Source organism: Ranitomeya imitator, chromosome 4, assembly GCF_032444005.1.
Source record: "Ranitomeya imitator isolate aRanImi1 chromosome 4, aRanImi1.pri, whole genome shotgun sequence".
In the NCBI taxonomy this organism is placed as follows: domain Eukaryota; kingdom Metazoa; phylum Chordata; class Amphibia; order Anura; family Dendrobatidae; genus Ranitomeya; species Ranitomeya imitator.
In genome coordinates this window covers 445,031,177-445,050,173 of record NC_091285.1, presented here as the reverse complement: position 1 = coordinate 445,050,173, position 18,997 = coordinate 445,031,177, and the positions used below count along the sequence as shown (strand labels likewise).

The window sequence follows — 18,997 nt, the reverse complement described above, 5'->3', positions numbered from 1 at the left end:
AGTCATCCTCACACTCCCAGTCTACTCTACAGCCATCGGTAGTACAGGCATGGGAGAAAAGGCGGGCATTCTCGGCCAACCACCCCCGAGCACAGGCTCTGAATGCAGGCATTGCCAAACTGTTGTCCCTGGAAATGCTCTCGTTCAGGCTGGTGGAGACTGACAGCTTCCGTGACTTGATGGCATTGGCAGTCCCACAGTACAAGGTGCCCAGCCGCTTTTACTTCAGCAGGCAGGCTGTCCCTGCCCTGCACAGGCATGTTGAGGCAAACATAAAACATGCGCTACTGAACGCCGTCAGTAGCAAGGTCCACCTCACCACCGATGCGTGGACCAGTCAGCATGGACAGGGGCGATATGTTTCCCTCACTGCCCATTGGGTTAATGTTGTTGAGCCAGGTACAGATCGTGCGAGTGGCGCAGGACGTGTCCTGCCCACTCCAAGGATTGCAGGAATCCAGTCTGTACGCATCGACTCCTCCTCTTACACCAGTTCCTCTGATTCCTCTCTGCAGGATCCGTCACAGTCCACCCCCACATGGACCCGTGAACGTTTACCTATGACCGACATGAGCACAGCCGTGGCCAAACGTCAGCAGGCCGTCTTGAAACTAGTTTCATTGGGGCATCGAAGCCACACAGCGCAGGAGCTCTGGAATGCCATAAAGCAGGAGAGCGATGTGTGGTTACTGCCAGCGAATCTCCAGCCAGGCATGGTAGTGTGTGACAATGGCCGAAATCTGGTGGCAGCTTTGGCCCTTGGCAACCTCACTCACATCCCATGTCTGGCACATGTGCTCAATTTGGTTGTGCAGAGTTTTCTGAGGGACTATCCGGATCTTGATGCCCTGCTGCACAAGGTCCGCCTAGAGTGTGCTCACTTGCGGTGTTCCAGCTTGGCCAGATCCCGCATTGCTGCTCTGCAGCGCCGATTCCGCCTTCCGGAACACCGCATCATATGTGACCTACCTACCCGGTGGAATTCCACGTTACATATGTTGGAGCGGTTGTGTGAGCAGCAGCAAGCAGTTATGGAGTACCAGCTGCATCAGGCGCAAAGAAGTCGCAGTCAGCGCCGATCAGACTTCACAACCACAGAGTGGGCCACTATGAAGGACGTCTGCCAGGTTTTGCGTCCTTTTGATTATTCCACGCGGATGGCAAGTGCAGATGATGCACTAGTCAGCATGACTGTCCCCCTTATCTGCCTGCTTCAGCAAACTTTGCAAGGGTTAAGGGATGATGTGGTGGAAGAGGTGGAGGATGAGGAGTCACCTTTTCCATCAGCTTCTGGAGAGTCAGCGCCACGTGGTTCCTCACAAAGGGGTACGCAGGGGCCAATTTGTGAGGAGGATGAGGAGGAGTCAATGGAGGAGGAAGAGCTCCGTCCAGAGGAGGGAGCGACACAATTGTCCAGTGGTCAGTGTGTACAGCGAGGGTGGGGTGATGACGAGCGGGCAGAGATCATGTCTCAAGCAGGGGACAGCGTTTCTGGGCCAGTTGGCACTCTGCAGCACATGGTGGATTTCATGCTGCAGTGCCTGAGAAACGACCGCCGCATCGACCACATTCTCAACATGCCTGATTATTGGGTGTTCACCCTCCTCGATCCTCGCTACCGGGACAACGTCCAAAACCTCATCCCTGCGTTGACCCGGGAGCGTAAATTGCGGGAGTACCACGACACACTGGTGAATTCCATCATCTTCTCCTGTCCAACTGAGAGGAGTGCTGCTAGTGCTTTACAAAGCAGCTCAGTGCGTCGAGGCAGTGGGGGAGGCTCTGCCCAAAGAGGGAGCAGAAGCAGTGCCTCTGCCCAAGGCAAGCCCAGTATGGCACAACTCTGGCACACTTTTGTGTGCCCGCCCCAAATGTCTACACCATCACCGGCGGCTCCAGTCAGCAGGAGGCAACGGTTCCGTCAGATGGTGACAGACTACATGGCTTGCCCTCTTACTGTACTCCCAGACGGCTCTTCCCCGTTCAAGTTTTGGGTCTCTAAGCTGGATACATGGCCAGAGCTAAGCCAGTATGCATTGGAGGTGCTGGCTTGCCCTGCAGCTAGTGTCTTATCGGAACGTGTCTTTAGTGCCGCAGGTGGTGTACTAACAGACCGTCGCATGCGACTATCCTCCGATAACGTTGACCGGCTTACTTTCCTGAAAATGAACCAGGCCTGGATCTCGCAGGAATTTGCCACTCCTCTGCCTGATTAAGTAATTGGGTGTCATCCAGGTCTCCTGCTGTGTTCATCTTTCTACCACCTGAACTGCTATTCCTGGGCTCCAACACCGCCAGTTGCGGCTCAGAAGTGCAGGCTGCACAGTAAAAACATACGACCCAGTGTTATTGGGTTTCAGTAACGTCAGCTGATCCCCAGCTGTGTAGCCGGCAATGTGTCCTGCGACCGCCACGCTGGCACAACAACCTAAATGTAAGTGAACCTGTCCCCCCCCCCGTCGTTTGTTACTGAAAGAGCCATCTTGTGCAGCAGTAATGCTGCACAAGGAAAAGGTAGCTTTTTTTTTTTAGCTCTTTGCACACGCAGAACTTAACACTTATAAAATGTGTTCACTGATACCGTTATACCGTCCCGGAGCTGGGACTTTCCTTCGTAATGTGACGCAGCACAGCCGTCATTCCTACCCCCTTGGTGCCATGCGCTGCCTCCTCAGCGTTGTTTTAAGCTGTCACGGAGCCTGCGCTGTTCTGTTATCCCTTGGGCATGCCCTATTTGCGCTGCCTGTCTTCTGACATAATTTGGTGTCAGGCTGGCTGCGCCTGTGCGGCCGCGGTGCCCGAGATCCCGCCTCGCAGTGTCTTCTGATTGAGTCACACTGCGGGCCTGGGATCCATGGGCATGCGCAGTGCATATCTTCCCCTCGGGCTCTCGCTCATTTCCCTCCGCCTTCTTTAGACTGTGCGCCGTCAGCTGATCCCTAGCATGCGACGGCCGTGACACCGCACAGTCTGAAGAAGAGGGAAGGAGGGGAGTGAGAGTCGAGGTTATGCACTGTGCATGCCCATGGTTCCAAGGCCCGCAGTGGGATTACGTTAGATGAGACTACGAGGTGGGATCTGGAGCAGCGTGGACGCACAGGCACTGACAGCCTGACACCAAATTATGTCAGAAGACAGGCAGCGCTAATTGGGCATGGCCAAGGGCTAACAGAACAGCGCAGGCTCCGTGACAGCTTAAAACAACGCTGAGGAGGCAGCGCACGGCATCAAGGGGATAGGAATGACAGCTGTGCTGTGTCCCATTACGAAGGAAATTCGCACCTCCGGAACGGTTTAACGGTATAAAGGGACACATTTTTAGTGTTTACTTCGGTGTTTGCAAGGAGCATAATTAAAAGAGCAACCATTTCCTTTTGCATCCTTAGTGCTGCACAACATGGCTCTTTCAGCTACAAACGTCTTGGGGGGGGGGGGTTAAAGGTTTCCTTTCAACTTGCTCCAATCAGGCTTCGGCCTACACTCTGTTCCTCTGCTCCTCCTGCTGTCCCTGGGCTCTAACACCGCCAGTTGGTGCCTGGAAGTGCTGTGTGCACAGTCAACAGTCGCTCCTCTGTTATTGGGGTTCAGTAACGTCAGCTGATCCCCAGCTGTGTGTGCGGCAATACCTCCAATCTGCTCCTCCTGCTGTCCCTGGGCTCTAACACCGCCAGTTGGTGCCTGGAAGTGCTGTGTGCACAGTCAACAGTCACTCCTCTGTTATTGGGGTTCAGTAACGTCAGCTGATCCCCAGCTGTGTGTGCGGCAATACCTCCAATCTGCTCCTCCTGCTGTCCCTGGGCTCTAACACCGCCAGTTGGTGCCTGGAAGTGCTGTGTGCACAGTCAACAGTCGCTCCTCTGTTATTGGGGTTCAGTAACGTCAGCTGATCCCCAGCTGTGTATCCGGCAACGTGTCATGCGACCGCCACGCTGGCACAACTAAAATGTAAGGGGACCTGTCCCCCCCCCCCTAGGCGTTTGTTACTGAAAGAGCCACCATGTGCAGCACTAATACTGCACAAGGGAAAGGTCGCTCTTGAAATTATGCTCCTTGCAAACGCTGAACTACACACTCATGTAATGTGTCCCCTCACACCGTCCAACCGTCCCGGAGGTGGGACTTTCCTTTGTAATGTGACGCAGCACAGCCGTCATTGCTACCCCCTTGGCACCATGCGCTGCCTCCTTAGCGTTGTTTGATTCCGTCATGGACCCTGCGCTGTTATGTTATCCCTTGGCCATGCACAGTTTGCGCTGCCCGTCCTCTGACATCATTTGTTGTCGTCCTGGCTGCGCCTGTGCGTCCACGCTGCCCGAAATCACACCTCGCAGTGTCGTCTAATGTGATCCCACAGTGGGCCTGGTATCCATGGCCATGCGCAGTGCATATACTAGCCTCTCACTCCCCTTCTTCACGCTTCTTCAGACTAGGCGGCGTCAGCTGATCACTAATAGCATGCCACGGCCGTGACGCCGCACAGTCTGAAGAAGCAGGAAGGAGGTGAGTGAGAGGCGATGATATGCACTGCGCATGCCCATGGATCCCTGGCCCGCAGTGGGACTACATTAGATGACACTGCAAGGTTGGATCTCGGGCAGCTTGGACGCACAGGCACTGCCAGCCTGACACCTACATGATGTCAGAAGACGGGCACCGCTAACTGTGCATGGCCAAGGGATAACATTACAGCGCGGGCTCCGTGACAGAACCAAACAACGTTGAGGAGGTGGCGCCCGGCACCAAGGGGGTTGGAATGACGGCTGTGCTGTGTCACATTACAAAGGAAAGTCCCACTTCCGGGATGGTTTGACGGTGTGAGGGGACACATTATATGAGTGTGTACTTCAGCGTTTGCAAGGAGCATAATTTTCGGAGCCACCATTTTCCATGTGCAGTATTACTGCTGTACAAGATGGCTCTTTCAGCAACAAATGCCTGGGGGGGGGGGTTAAAGGTTCCCTTTCAACTTGCTCCACTGCAGGCTTCGGCCTACACTCTGCTCCTCTTTGATTCCCTGGGTTTCAACACTGTCAGTTGCCACCTGGAAGTGTTGTCTACACAGAAAAAACACTAGGTGATGTGTCAGTGGGGTTCAGCACCGCCAGCTGTTCCCCTGCTGTGTAGTCGGCAACGTGTCCAGCACAAGCCACGCTGGCACAACAGAACAAAAGCTGCCACCAGTGCAGGCTTCGGCCTACACTCTGCTCCTCTCCTCCTCCTGCTGACCCTGGGCTCAAACACCGCTAGTTTTTGCCCGGAAGTGCTAGCTGCACAGAGAAAAACACCAGCCAATGTGTTAGTGGGGTTCAGCAACGCCAGCTGTTCCCCTGCTGTGTAGCCGGCAACGTGACCTGCAAACGCCATGCAGGCACAGGAACTGAAATTAAAAGGGAACCTGGCCCCACCCCCCCAGGTGTTTCTATGTATAACAGCCACCTAGTACAGCAGTACTGCTGCATTTGTACAAGGTGGCTGACTTTTTCTCCTTGCCCACGTGGAACTCAACACGTACAAAATGTGTCTCATTGAGACCATTCCACTGTCCCTGAGGTGTGACTTTCCTTTGTAATGATACACAGCACCCCCCTTGGTAGCGTTTCCCGTCTTTTGTCATCATGGTTAGCTGGCTGCGCCTGTGCATCCGCCCTGCTAGAAACAACGCCCCTCGTTGTCATATTTATTTTGTCAGCGAGGGTGTGGTTTATGGGCACGAGCAGTGCATATGTTCGCCTGTCTTAACTCATCTCCTTCCGCCTTCTTCAGACTGTGCGGCCTCCTGGCCGTGGTAGGCGATAAGGGATCAGCTGAGGCCGCCCAGTCTGGAGCAGGTGTAAGGACATGTGTAAGCGGCAAACCTATTTACTGCACAAGGCCACGAATCCCAGCCACGCAGTGTGATTTTTTGAAAACACACTGTGGGTCTGGGATTCATGTCCATCGCTAACCGCAACGGCCGACATGAAATGAGGTCAGAAGACAGGAAGCGCTCACAGCGCATGGCCAAGGGATCACAATAGCGCAGACTCCTGTACAGCAAATAACAACGCTCAGGAATCTGCGCCCAGTACCTAGGTGCAAATTTTGACACCTGTGCTGCGTCTCGTTAAAAAGACAAGTCACGCCTCCACAACTGTTTGACAGTATAATGGGCTAAATAGTGTACGTGTTTTAGTCAGCGTGTGCAAGGAGCAAAACAAATAGAGCAACCTTTTACTTGTGCAGCATTAATGCTGCACAAGGTGTGGCTCTTGTACCTTGCAACACCTGAGGGGGGTTAAAGGTAACCTTTGAAATTGGTTCAACTAGGCTTCGGCCTACACTCTGCTCCTCTACTCCTCCTGCTGACCCTGGGCTCAAACACCGCTAGTTTTTGCCCGGAACTGCTAGCTGCACAGAGAAAAACACCACCCAATGTGTTAGTGGGGTTCAGCACCGCCAGCTGTTCCCCTGCTGTGTAGTCGGCAACGTGTCCAGCACAAGCCACGCTGGCACAACAGAACAAAAGCTGCCACCAGTGCAGGCTTCGGCCTACACTTTGCTCCTCTCCTCCTCCTGCTGACCCTGGGCTCAAACAACGCCAGTTTCTGCCCGGACATGCTAGCTGCACAGAGAAAAACACCAGCCAATGTGTTAGTGGGGTTCAGCACCGCCAGCTGTTCCCCTGCTGTGTAGCTGGCAACGTTTCCTGCAAACGCCACGCAGGAACATGAACTGAAATTGAAGGGAGCCTGCCCCCCACCCCCCAGGTGTTTCTATGTATAACAGCCACCTTGTACAGCAGTACTGCTGCATTTGTACAAGGTGGCTGACTTTTTCTCCTTGCACACGTGGAACTCAACAAGTACAAAATGTGTCTCATTACAGACCATTACAATGTCCCTGAGGTGTGACTTTCCTTTTTAATGACACGCAGCACCCCCATTGTTAGCGCTGCCCGTCTCCTGACATCATTGGTTGGCTGGCTGTGCCTGTGCGTCCCCCCTGCCCGACACAACGCCCCCCGTTGTCTCATATATTTTGACTGCGAGGGTGTGATTGATGGGCACGAGCAGTGCATATGTTCCCCTGTTTTCACTCCCCTCCTTCCGCCTTCTTCTGACTGTGCGGCCTCATGGCCGCGGCATGCGATAAGGGATCAGCTGAGGCCGCCCAGTCTGAAGCAGGTGTAAGGACATGTGTGAGCGGCGAACATATTTACTGCACAAGGCCACGAATCCCAGCACCGCAGTGTGACTTTAGGAAAAGCCACTGTGGGTCTGGGATTTATGGCCATCGTTAACCGCACCGGCCAACATGAAATGAGGTCATGAGACGGCCTGCACTAACAGGGTATTGCCAAGGGATAACACAAGAGCGCAGTTTCCTGTACTGCAAATAACAACGGTAAGGAATCTGCGCACAGCACCTAGGTGTAAATTTGTACACCTGTGCTGCGTCTCCTTAAAAAGACTAGTAGTCACGCCTCCACTACTGTTTGACAGTATAATGGGCTAAATAGTGTACGTGTTTAATTCAGCGTGTGCAAGGAGCAAAATTAAATAGAGCAACCTTTGACTTGTGCATCATTAATGCTGTTCAAGGTGTGGCTCTTGTACCTTGCAACACCTGAGGGGGGGGTTAAAGGTAACCTTTGAAATTGGTTCAACTAGGCTTCGGCCTACACTCTGCTCCTCTACTCCTCCTGCTGACCCTGGGCTCAAACACCGCTAGTTTTTGCCCGGAAATGCTAGCTGCACAGAGAAAAACACCAGCCAATGTGTTAGTGGGGTTCAGCAACGCCAGCTGTTCCCCTGCTGTGTAGTCGGCAACGTGTCCAGCACAAGCCACGCTGGCACAACAGAACAAAAGCTGCCACCAGTGCAGGCTTCGGCCTACACTCTGCTCCTCTCCTCCTCCTGCTGACCCTGGGCTCAAACAACGCCAGTTTCTGCCCGGACATGCTAGCTGCACAGAGAAAAACACCAGCCAATGTGTTAGTGGGGTTCAGCACCGCCAGCTGTTCCTCTGCTGTGTAGTCGGCATCGTGTCCAGCACAAGCCACGCTGGCACAACTGACCAAAAGCTGCCACCAGTGCAGGCTTCGGCCTACACTTTGCTCCTCTCCTCCTCCTGCTGACCCTGGGCTCAAACAACGCCAGTTTCTGCCCGGACATGCTAGCTGCACAGAGATAAAAAAAACAGCCAATGTGTTAGTGGGGTTCAGCACCGCCAGCTGTTCCCCTGCTGTGTAGCTGGCAACGTGTCCTGCAAACGCCACGTAGGCACATGAACTGAAATTGAAGGGAGCCTGCCCCCCACCCCCCCAGGTGTTTCTATGTATAACAGCCACCTTGTACAGCAGTACTGCTGCATTTGTACAAGGTGGCTGACTTTTTCTCCTTGCACACGTGGAACTCAACAAGTACAAAATGTGTCTCATTACAGACCATTACAATGTCCCTGAGGTGTGACTTTCCTTTTTAATGACACGCAGCACCCCCATTGTTAGCGCTGCCCGTCTCCTGACATCATTGGTTGGCTGGCTGTGCCTGTGCGTCCCCCCTGCCCGACACAACGCCCCCCGTTGTCTCATATATTTTGACTGCGAGGGTGTGATTGATGGGCACGAGCAGTGCATATGTTCCCCTGTCTTCACTCCCCTCCTTCCGCCTTCTTCTGACTGTGCGGCCTCATGGCCGCGGCATGCGATGAGGGATCAGCTGAGGCCGCCCAGTCTGAAGCAGGTGTAAGGACGTGTGAGCGGCGAACATATTTACTGCACAAGGCCACGAATCCCAGCACCGCAGTGTGACTTTAGGAAAAGCCACTGTGGGTCTGGGATTTATGGCCATCGTTAACCGCACCGGCCAACATGAAATGAGGTCATGAGACGGCCTGCACTAACAGGGTATTGCCAAGGGATAACACAAGAGCGCAGTTTCCTGTACTGCAAATAACAACGGTAAGGAATCTGCGCACAGCACCTAGGTGTAAATTTGTACACCTGTGCTGCGTCACCTTAAAAAGACTAGTAGTCACGCCTCCACTACTGTTTGACAGTATAATGGGCTAAATAGTGTACGTGTTTAATTCAGCGTGTGCAAGGAGCAAAATTAAATAGAGCAACCTTTGACTTGTGCATCATTAATGCTGTTCAAGGTGTGGCTCTTGTACCTTGCAACACCTGAGGGGGGGGTTAAAGGTAACCTTTGAAATTGGTTCAACTAGGCTTCGGCCTACACTCTGCTCCTCTACTCCTCCTGCTGACCCTGGGCTCAAACACCGCTAGTTTTTGCCCGGAAATGCTAGCTGCACAGAGAAAAACACCAGCCAATGTGTTAGTGGGGTTCAGCACCGCCAGCTGTTCCCCCGCTGTGTAGCCGGCATCGTGTCCAGCACAAGCCACGCTGGCACAACCGACCAAAAGCTGCCACCAGTGCAGGCTTCGGCCTACACTTTGCTCCTCTCCTCCTCCTCCTGCTGACCCTGGGCTCAAACACCGCTAGTTTTTGCCCGGAACTGCTAGCTGCACAGAGAAAAACACCAGCCAATGTGTTAGTGGGGTTCAGCACCGCCAGCTGTTCCCCCGCTGTGTAGCCGGCATCGTGTCCAGCACAAGCCACGCTGGCACAACCGACCAAAAGCTGCCACCAGTGCAGGCTTCGGCCTACACTTTGCTCCTCTCCTCCTCCTCCTGCTGACCCTGGGCTCTAACACCGCTAGTTTTTGCCCGGACATGCAATCTGCACAGAGAAAAACACCAGTCAATGTGTCAGTGGGGTTCAGCAACGCCAGCTGTTCCCCTGCTGTGTAGCTTGCAAAGTGACCTGCAAACGCCACGCAGGCACATGAACTGAAATTGAAGGGAGCCTGCCCCCCACCCACAGGTGTTTCTATGTATAACAGCCACCTTGTACAGCAGTACTGCTGCATTTGTACAAGGTGGCTGACTTTTTCTCCTTGCCCACGTGGAACTCAACACGTACAAAATGTGTCTCATTAGAGACCATTACAATGTCCCTGAGGTGTGACTTTCCTTTGTAATGACACGCAGCACCACCCTTGTTAGCGCTGCCCGTCTTTTGACATCATTGGTTAGCTGGCTGCGCCTGTGCATCTCCCCTGCTCGAAACAACGCCCCTCGGTGTCTTATTTTTTTGGACAGCGAGGGTGTGATTGATGGGCATGTGCAGTGCATATGTTTGCCTGTGTTCACTCATCTCCTTCCGCCTTCTTCAGACTGGGTGTCCTCATGGCCGCGGCAGGCGATAAGGGATCAGATGAGGCCGCCCAGTCTGAAGCAGGTGTAAGGACATGTGTGAGCGGCAAACATATTTAGTGCACCAGGGCACGAATCCCAGCACCGCAGTGTGATTTTTTAAAAACACACTGTGGGTCTGGGATTCATGTCCATCGCTAACCGCAACGGCCAACATGAAATGAGGTCATAAGACAGGAAGCGCTCACAGCGCATGGCCAAAGGATCACAAGAGCGCAGACTCCTGTACAGCAACTAACAACGCTCAGGAAGCTGCGCCCATGCAAAAAGGTGTTGTTTTCGACACCTGTGCTGCTTTTCTTTAAAAAGACAAGTCACGCCTCCACTACTGATTAACAGTATAATGGGCTAAATAGTCTACGTGTTGCATTCAGCTTGTGCAAGTAGACAAATTAATAGAGCAACCTTTTACTTGTGCAGCATTAATGCTGCAGAAGGAGTGGCTCTTGTACTTTGTAACACCTGAGGGGGGGTTAAAGGTAACCTTTGAAATTGGTTCAACTAGGCTTCGGCCTACACTCTGCTCCTCTCCTCCTCCTGCTGACCCTGGGCTCTAACAACGCTAGTTTTTGCCCGGAAATGCTAGCTGCACAGAGAAAAACACCAGCCAATGTGTTAGTGGGGTTCAGCACCGCCAGCTGTTCCCCCGCTGTGTAGCCGGCATCGTGTCCAGCACAAGCCACGCTGGCACAACCGACCAAAAGCTGCCACCAGTGCAGGCTTCGGCCTACACTTTGCTCCTCTCCTCCTCCTCCTGCTGACCCTGGGCTCAAACACCGCTAGTTTTTGCCCGGAAATGCTAGCTGCACAGAGAAAAACACCAGCCAATGTGTTAGTGGGGTTCAGCACCGCCAGCTGTTCCCCCGCTGTGTAGCCGGCATCGTGTCCAGCACAAGCCACGCTGGCACAACCGACCAAAAGCTGCCACCAGTGCAGGCTTCGGCCTACACTTTGCTCCTCTCCTCCTCCTCCTGCTGACCCTGGGCTCAAACACCGCTAGTTTTTGCCCGGAAATGCTAGCTGCACAGAGAAAAACACCAGCCAATGTGTTAGTGGGGTTCAGCACCGCCAGCTGTTCCCCTGCTGTGCAGCTTGCAACGTGACCTGCAAACGCCACGCAGGCACATGAACTGAAATTGAAGGGAGCCTGGCCCCCACCCCCAGGTGTTTCTATGTATAACAGCCACCTTGTACAGCAGTACTGCTGCATTTGTACAAGGTGGCTGATGTTTTCTCCTTGCCCACGTGGAACTCAACACGTACAAAATGTGTCTCTTTGAGACCATTCCACTGTCCCTGAGGTGTGACTTTCCTTTCTAATGATACGCAGCACCCCCCTTGGTAGCGCTTCCCGTCTTCTGACATCATTGGTTGGCTACTTGCGCCTGTTCGTCCGCCCTGCCTGAATAAAATGCTCCTCGTTGTCTTAATTATTTTGACTGCGAGGGTGTGATTGATGGGCACGAGCAGTGCATATCTTCGCCTGTCTTAACTCATCTCCTTCCGCCTTCTTCAGACTGTGCAGCCTCATGGCCGCGGCATGCGAGAAGGGATCAGCAGAGGCCGCCCAGTCTGAAGCAGGTGTAAGGACGTGTGTGAGCGGCCAAAATATTTACTGCTCAAGGCCACGAATCCCAGCACCGCAGTGTGGCTTTATGAAAAGACACTGTGGGTCTGGGATTTATGGCCATCGTTAACCGCACCGGCCAACATGAAATGATGTCATAAGATGGGCAGCGCTAACAGGGCATTGCCAAGGGATAACACAAGAGCGCAGACTCCTGTACAGCAAATAACAACGCTCAGGAAGCTGCGCCAAGCACCAAGGCGTTATTTTGGACACCTGTGCTGCGTCTCATCAAAAAACCAAGTCACGCATCCACTACAGTTTGACTGTAGAATGGGGTAAATTGTGTATGTCTTTCATTCAGCGTGTGCAAGTAGACAAATTAATAGAGCAACCTTTCACTTGTGCAGCATTAATACTGCACAAGGTGTGTCTCTTGTACTTTGTAACACCTGAGGGGGGGGTTAAAGGTTTCCTTTGAAATTGGTTCAACTAGGCTTCGGCCTACACTCTGCTCCTCTCCTCCTCCTCCTGCTTCAACACGGGCTCTAACATCGCTAGTTTTTGCCCGCAAGTGCTAGCTGCACAGAGAAAAACACACGCCATTGTGTTAGTGGGGTTCAGCAACGCCAGCTGTTCCCCCAGTGTGTAGCCGGCAAAGTGTCCTGCAAACGCAACGCAGACACAAAGCTGCCTCCAGTGCAGGCTTCGGCCTACACTCATCTCCCCCTGCTTACCCTTTGCTCCAACACCGCTAGTTGGGGCTCTAGGAAGACAATCTTTAATAGGCAAGGCAACGCATCTGGGTTCCAGCACCGCCAGCTGGTTCTCGGCAGTGTTCTTGTCACAGGTACTCCCTCGTGCCAAGCCTGGTTTCAGCACCGTCAGCTGTTTCCGGGTTGTGTCAACTTCACTGAGACGCCTATGCTTGCCCCGTCGTGGTGCGGTCGAGTTAGCCAACTCCAGGGTGCCTCCAGTTTAGGAGCTTCCTATGTGGGCTGCGTGAACTGGTAGTCAAGGCTGGTTCTGTAGTGCCAGTAGGCCCAGCTCCCCCTGTAGGACTGTTGGGGTTCGGTAACTGCGGCTGCCTCGCGGCCTAGCTGTTCTCTCCTCTCCTGTGGGCCTTGGGGTCCACCACCTGGTTCCAGCACCGTCAGCTGGTTCCGGGCCGAGCCTTTGGCTTAGGTGCCTCCTCCTGGGTATCCGAGTTCCGCCAACGCCAGGCGGTCCTTGGTAGTGCTTTTAAGCGCGGGCACCTACAGCTTAGTAACCGGGTTCCAGCACCGTCAGCTAGTCCTCGGTCCTGCCATTGGCTCTTGCACACTGGGGCAACGCATCCGGGTTCCAGCACCGCCAGCTGGTTCTCGGCAGTGTTTTTGTCACAGGTACTCCCTCGTGCCAAACCTGGTTTCAGCACCGTCAGCTGTTTCCGGGTTGTGTCAAGCTCACTGAGACACCTATGCTTGCCTCGTCGTGGTGCGGTCGGGTTAGCCAACTCCAGGGTGCCTCCAGTTTAGGAGCTTCCTATGTGGGCTGCGTGAACTGGTAGTCAAGGCTGGTTCTGTAGTGCCAGTAGGCCCAGCTCCCCCTGTAGGACTGTTGGGGTTCGGTAACTGCGGCTGCCTCGCGGCCTAGCTGTTCTCTCCTCTCCTGTGGGCCTTGGGGTCCACCACCTGGTTCCAGCACCGTCAGCTGGTTCCGGGCCGAGCCTTTGGCTTAGGTGCCTCCTCCTGGGTATCCGAGTTCCGCCAACGCCAGGCGGTCCTTGGTAGTGCTTTTAAGTGCGGGCACCTACAGCTTAGTAACCGGGTTCCAGCACCGTCAGCTAGTCCTCGGTCGTGCCATTGGCTCTTGCACACTGGGGCAACGCATCCGGGTTCCAGCACCGCCAGCTGGTTCTCGGCAGTGTTTTTGTCACAGGTACTCCCTCGTGCCAAACCTGGTTTCAGCACCATCAGCTGTTTCCGGGTTGTGTCAAGCTCACTGAGACACCTATGCTTGCCTCGTCGTGGTGCGGTCGGGTTAGCCAACTCCAGGGTGCCTCCAGTTTAGGAGCTTCCTATGTGGGCTGCGTGAACTGGTAGTCAAGGCTGGTTCTGTAGTGCCAGTAGGCCCAGCTCCCCCTGTAGGACTGTTGGGGTTCGGTAACTGCGGCTGCCTCGCGGCCTAGCTGTTCTCTCCTCTCCTGTGGGCCTTGGGGTCCACCACCTGGTTCCAGCACCGTCAGCTGGTTCCGGGCCGAGCCTTTGGCTTAGGTGCCTCCTCCTGGGTATCCGAGTTCCGCCAACGCCAGGCGGTCCTTGGTAGTGCTTTTAAGCGCGGGCACCTACAGCTTAGTAACCGGGTTCCAGCACCGTCAGCTAGTCCTCGGTCGTGCCATTGGCTCTTGCACACTGGGGCAACGCATCCGGGTTCCAGCACCGCCAGCTGGTTCTCGGCAGTGTTCTTGTCACAGGTACTCCCTCGTGCCAAGCCTGGTTTCAGCACCGTCAGCTGTTTCCGGGTTGTGTCAAGCTCACTGAGACACCTATGCTTGCCTCGTCGTGGTGCGGTCGGGTTAGCCAACTCCAGGGTGCCTCCAGTTTAGGAGCTTCCTATGTGGGCTGCGTGAACTGGTAGTCAAGGCTGGTTCTGTAGTGCCAGTAGGCCCAGCTCCCCCTGTAGGACTGTTGGGGTTCGGTAACTGCGGCTGCCTCGCGGCCTAGCTGTTCTCTCCTCTCCTGTGGGCCTTGGGGTCCACCACCTGGTTCCAGCACCGTCAGCTGGTTCCGGGCCGAGCCTTTGGCTTAGGTGCCTCCTCCTGGGTATCCGAGTTCCGCCAACGCCAGGCGGTCCTTGGTAGTGCTTTTAAGCGCGGGCACCTACAGCTTAGTAACCGGGTTCCAGCACCGTCAGCTGGTCCTCGGTCGTGCCATTGGCTCTTGCACACTGGGGCAACGCATCCGGGTTCCAGCACCGCCAGCTGGTTCTCGGCAGTGTTCTTGTCACAGGTACTCCCTCGTGCCAAGCCTGGTTTCAGCACCGTCAGCTGTTTCCGGGTTGTGTCAACTTCACTGAGACGCCTATGCTTGCCCCGTCGTGGTGCGGTCGAGTTAGCCAACTCCAGGGTGCCTCCAGTTTAGGAGCTTCCTATGTGGGCTGCGTGAACTGGTAGTCAAGGCTGGTTCTGTAGTGCCAGTAGGCCCAGCTCCCCCTGTAGGACTGTTGGGGTTCGGTAACTGCGGCTGCCTCGCGGCCTAGCTGTTCTCTCCTCTCCTGTGGGCCTTCGGGTCCACCACCTGGTTCCAGCACCGTCAGCTGGTTCTCGGCAGTGTCTTTTGCTCTTGTACCTTCTGCTCCCCATCCTGGTTCCAGTACCGTCAGCTTGTTCCGGGCAGAGCCTTTGGCTTAGGTGCCTCCTTCTGGGTATCCAAGTTCCACCAACGTCAGGTGGTCCTTGGTAGTGCTTTCAGGCACGGGTACCTCCTGCTTAGTAACCGGGTTCCAGTAACGTCAGCTGGTCCTCGGTAGTTCCATTGGCTCTTGGACCTTCGGCTACCCATCCGGGTTCCAGTACCGTCAGCTGGTTCTCGGCAGTGTCTTTTGCTCTTGTACCTTCTGCTCCCCATCCTGGTTCCAGTAACGTCAGCTGGTTCCGGGCAGAGCCTTTGGCTTAGGTGCCTCCTTCTGGGTATCCGAGTTCCGCCAACGTCAGGCGGTCCTTGGTAGTGCTTTTTAGCACGGGTACCTCCTGCTTAGTAACCGGGTTCCAGTAACGTCAGCTGGTCCTCGGTAGTTCCATAGGCTCTTGAACCTTCGGGTAGCCATCCGAGTTCCAGTTCCATCAGCTGGTTCTTGGCATTTTCTCAGCCTTCTTGTACCTTCTGCTACATTTCCAAGTTGAAGACCCTAACGTCGACGACCCGGAAGACCACCCCGATGACGACGACCCGGAAGACCACCCCGATGACGACGACGACGACGACGGCGGAGACGACGACGGCGGAGACGACGACGGCTGAGACGACGACGGCGGAGATGACGACACTGGAGACGACGACCCTGGAGACGACAACATGGAAGACCGAGAAGCAGAAGAACAAGAGGCTGCAGAACAAAGAGCAGAAGAACATTAAGCATAAGACTTAATATCAGAGCAAAAGATATTATCTAAATTATATGCAGAAGAAGACTAAGCAGTGTATGGGGGTGAGTCCGTTCCTCCTCGTGGTGCCCCTGGATAAAGCCTGATGCTGCAGGCCAAACTGAACGCGGACAAATGTAACTTTTGTGACTGGCAGAACGGAAGGTGTAATCTTCCAACTTTTATAGATAACAACTACGGGAATGCCTGTCACAAATGAGAATATGATGAAGAAGTAGAATAGGAAGAATAATAACAGTGGAATAAAAAGAATATGTAGAATAGGAAGAATAATAATAGTTGAAGAAAATGAATATGAAGAATGTAATAAAAAAAAAAATATAGGTAGAAGATGAAGAAGAAGATGAATAAGGTGAAGAAGTTGATGTCAAAGATGCTGATGATGATGAAGATGAAAGTGTGGGAAAAGGAAAAAAAAGAAGGGGAAGGTCGTGGAATAGTGAAACATCAATATCTGACAAAATAAAAAAAATTTACATAGTCAATATCTTTTTCAATCCGAACGTCTTTAAAAAAAAAAAAAATCATGCTATTCTATTTGATTGGACTAATCCTCATTGCCTTTAATGTCTCCGCCACCTCCCCCATACATCCTACATTATTCTTAGTTGTTTTCCTTCATGTAGAATGAACCTACAAGGAAAGAAAGGGTTTATTTTAATTCCGATATTTTGGTCCCATTGACTTGCATTGGGATCGGGTATCGGTATCGGCGATATCCGATATTTTTTGAATATCGGCCGATCCAAACCGATACCGATACTTTCCGATATCGGAAGGTATCGCTCAACACTAGCGATGACCCTTATTTTTCAAGACTTCTGCACTACACCCTTACAGCTGCATATCATTTTCTGGGCCAAGCCCAGACTGATGACATCCCATTCTTGCCTAATCAGTGCTTGGAGCTTATTAACATTTTTGTTGCCTTGTTTGTTCACCATCTTTTTGAGGGTTGAACACAGGTTAAAATGGTATTGAGATCTGGTGAGTTTCCTGGCCATTGACCCAAAATGTCAATATTTTGTTCACCAAGCTACATAGTTATCACTTTTGCATTGTAAGATGGTGCTCCAACATGCTGGAAAAAGCATTGTTCATTATCAAAAAGCTCCTGGATTATTTAGAAAAGTTGCACTTGGAGGATGTTTAAATACCATTCATTATTCATGGCAGTGTTCAATACCACACAAATGGTCTCAGATTGCTTTACTGTTGGCATGACACAGGACTCGTAGTAGTCCTCGCCTTTTCTTCTCCGAGCAGTCTGTCTTCCAGATGACTTAAACAGTCTTAAGGGAGCTTCTTCAAAGAAAATACCTTTGCAGGAAGTGAAGGGATTGTCTCACACATCAAAGTAATCCCCTAATTAAAAAATATACTTTACTAAACTATTTTTTTGCTATTTCCATATGGATATGAATTTTGTCCCCTCCTGTTGGGGGATCTTTTATTAGGAAAGATTGATATGGTAGGATGGGGCTTGTTCAGGGTCTACTAGGGGGAGACGACGTGGAGCGAGAGGGAGCCATATTGCGTTATTGATCCAGGATACCAACCTCCGCTACTAGGTAGGAAATGTATTTAGGGTTGCATTTAAGGGAAAGCTTTATCTTCATCCCTACCTTCTACTCTGGTCACCCTACACCATACCAATGAAGATTTGATTGTGACTATTGTGCCGGGTAAAATTAGTCTCTCTCTCCTACCCCTTTCTTTGAGTTTGTGTTTTGGGGTATTGTTATCATTTGTTCTGACTTTTAATTAATATTACTAAAGTATATTTTTTTAATTAGGGGATTAATTTGCTATGTCAATTTTTTTTCTTACATCCTCCAGATACAATTTTTCTTGTTAACCTAAGTAAAGGCATTGGACTGCAAAGGACTGGGATGAAGTTATTTCAATGCAGCCCCCTACTAGACTATTTGGAACATCTGGAACGAAAGGTGAACACTACCTAGATTCCTATGTCCAGTCAGCAGTAAAGTATCCTGACATGATTCCCTCGTGGGGTTGCTTTTCATTCAAAGGAGTGGGCTCTCTCACAATGTTGCCTAGCAACAATGCCATTAATAAAGAATGGTATCTACACATCATCCAAGAGCAACTTGCACCAATGATTCAGGAGTAATTTCGGCATGAATAATGCCTTTTCCAGTGTGATGGAGCAACTTGCCACAAGGCGAAAGTGAGACTTAGTAGCTTGGTAAGCAAAATATTGACATTTTTGGTCTATGGCTAGGAAATATCCCAGATCTCAATACCATTTGGAACCTGTGGTCAATCTTCAAAAAGTGGGTGGTGAACAAAAACACGGAAATTCTGATAAACTCCAAGCACTGATTAGGTAAAAATAAGTTGTCATCAGTCAGAATTTGGCGCAGAAGTTGAGATTCAGCTGCCAGGAAAAGGGGCAAATGTTTTGAAAAATAAGGGTCATCATAGTAAATATTGAGTCTTGACAAAATGTTGATGTATTTGTCAATAAAAGTATAAAACTTAATGAAATGCTGATAATTGTACATTAGCAACCATAGATACATCTGATATATATATATATATATATATATATATATATATATATATATATATATATATATATATATATATATATATAACATATACACACATGGTCAAAATTGTTGGTACCCCTTGTTTAATAAGAAAAAAACCCACAATGGTCACAGAAATAACTTGAATCTGACAAAAGTAATAATAAATAAAAGATCTATGAAAATGAACAAATGAAAGTCAGACATTGCTTTTCATCCATGCTTCCACAGAAATAATAATACAAAAAAACATTAAATAGGTCTGGACAGAAATGACACAGGGTGTATAGAATCTGTGCAGGGTACAATGAAATCTCAAGACTGTCAAGGGATTCTAGAGAGAAATGTGCTGCCCAGTGTCAGAAAGCTTGATCTCAGTCACAGGTCATGGGTCTTGCAACAGGTAATGACTCCAAACACACAACTAAAAACACCCAAGAATGTCTAAGAGGAAAACATTGGACTATTCTGAA

At 51.7% G+C, this 18,997-nt stretch overlaps 1 protein-coding gene and 1 long non-coding RNA gene across 2 annotated transcripts in view; one reads left to right on the top strand and one right to left on the bottom strand.

Annotated features, from left to right (window-relative positions):
* Positions 1-18,997, bottom strand: part of CSPG4 (chondroitin sulfate proteoglycan 4) — an 87,051-nt gene that overhangs the window by 58,268 nt on the left and 9,786 nt on the right. The gene's annotated exons all lie outside the window — the stretch shown is intronic.
* Positions 1-18,997, top strand: part of LOC138676408 (uncharacterized) — a 94,993-nt gene that overhangs the window by 73,747 nt on the left and 2,249 nt on the right. Inside the window, exon 2 of the long non-coding RNA XR_011320780.1 lies at positions 17,809-18,178. This is a non-coding gene — a long non-coding RNA (uncharacterized lncRNA). The remainder of the gene's footprint in view (positions 1-17,808; positions 18,179-18,997) is intronic.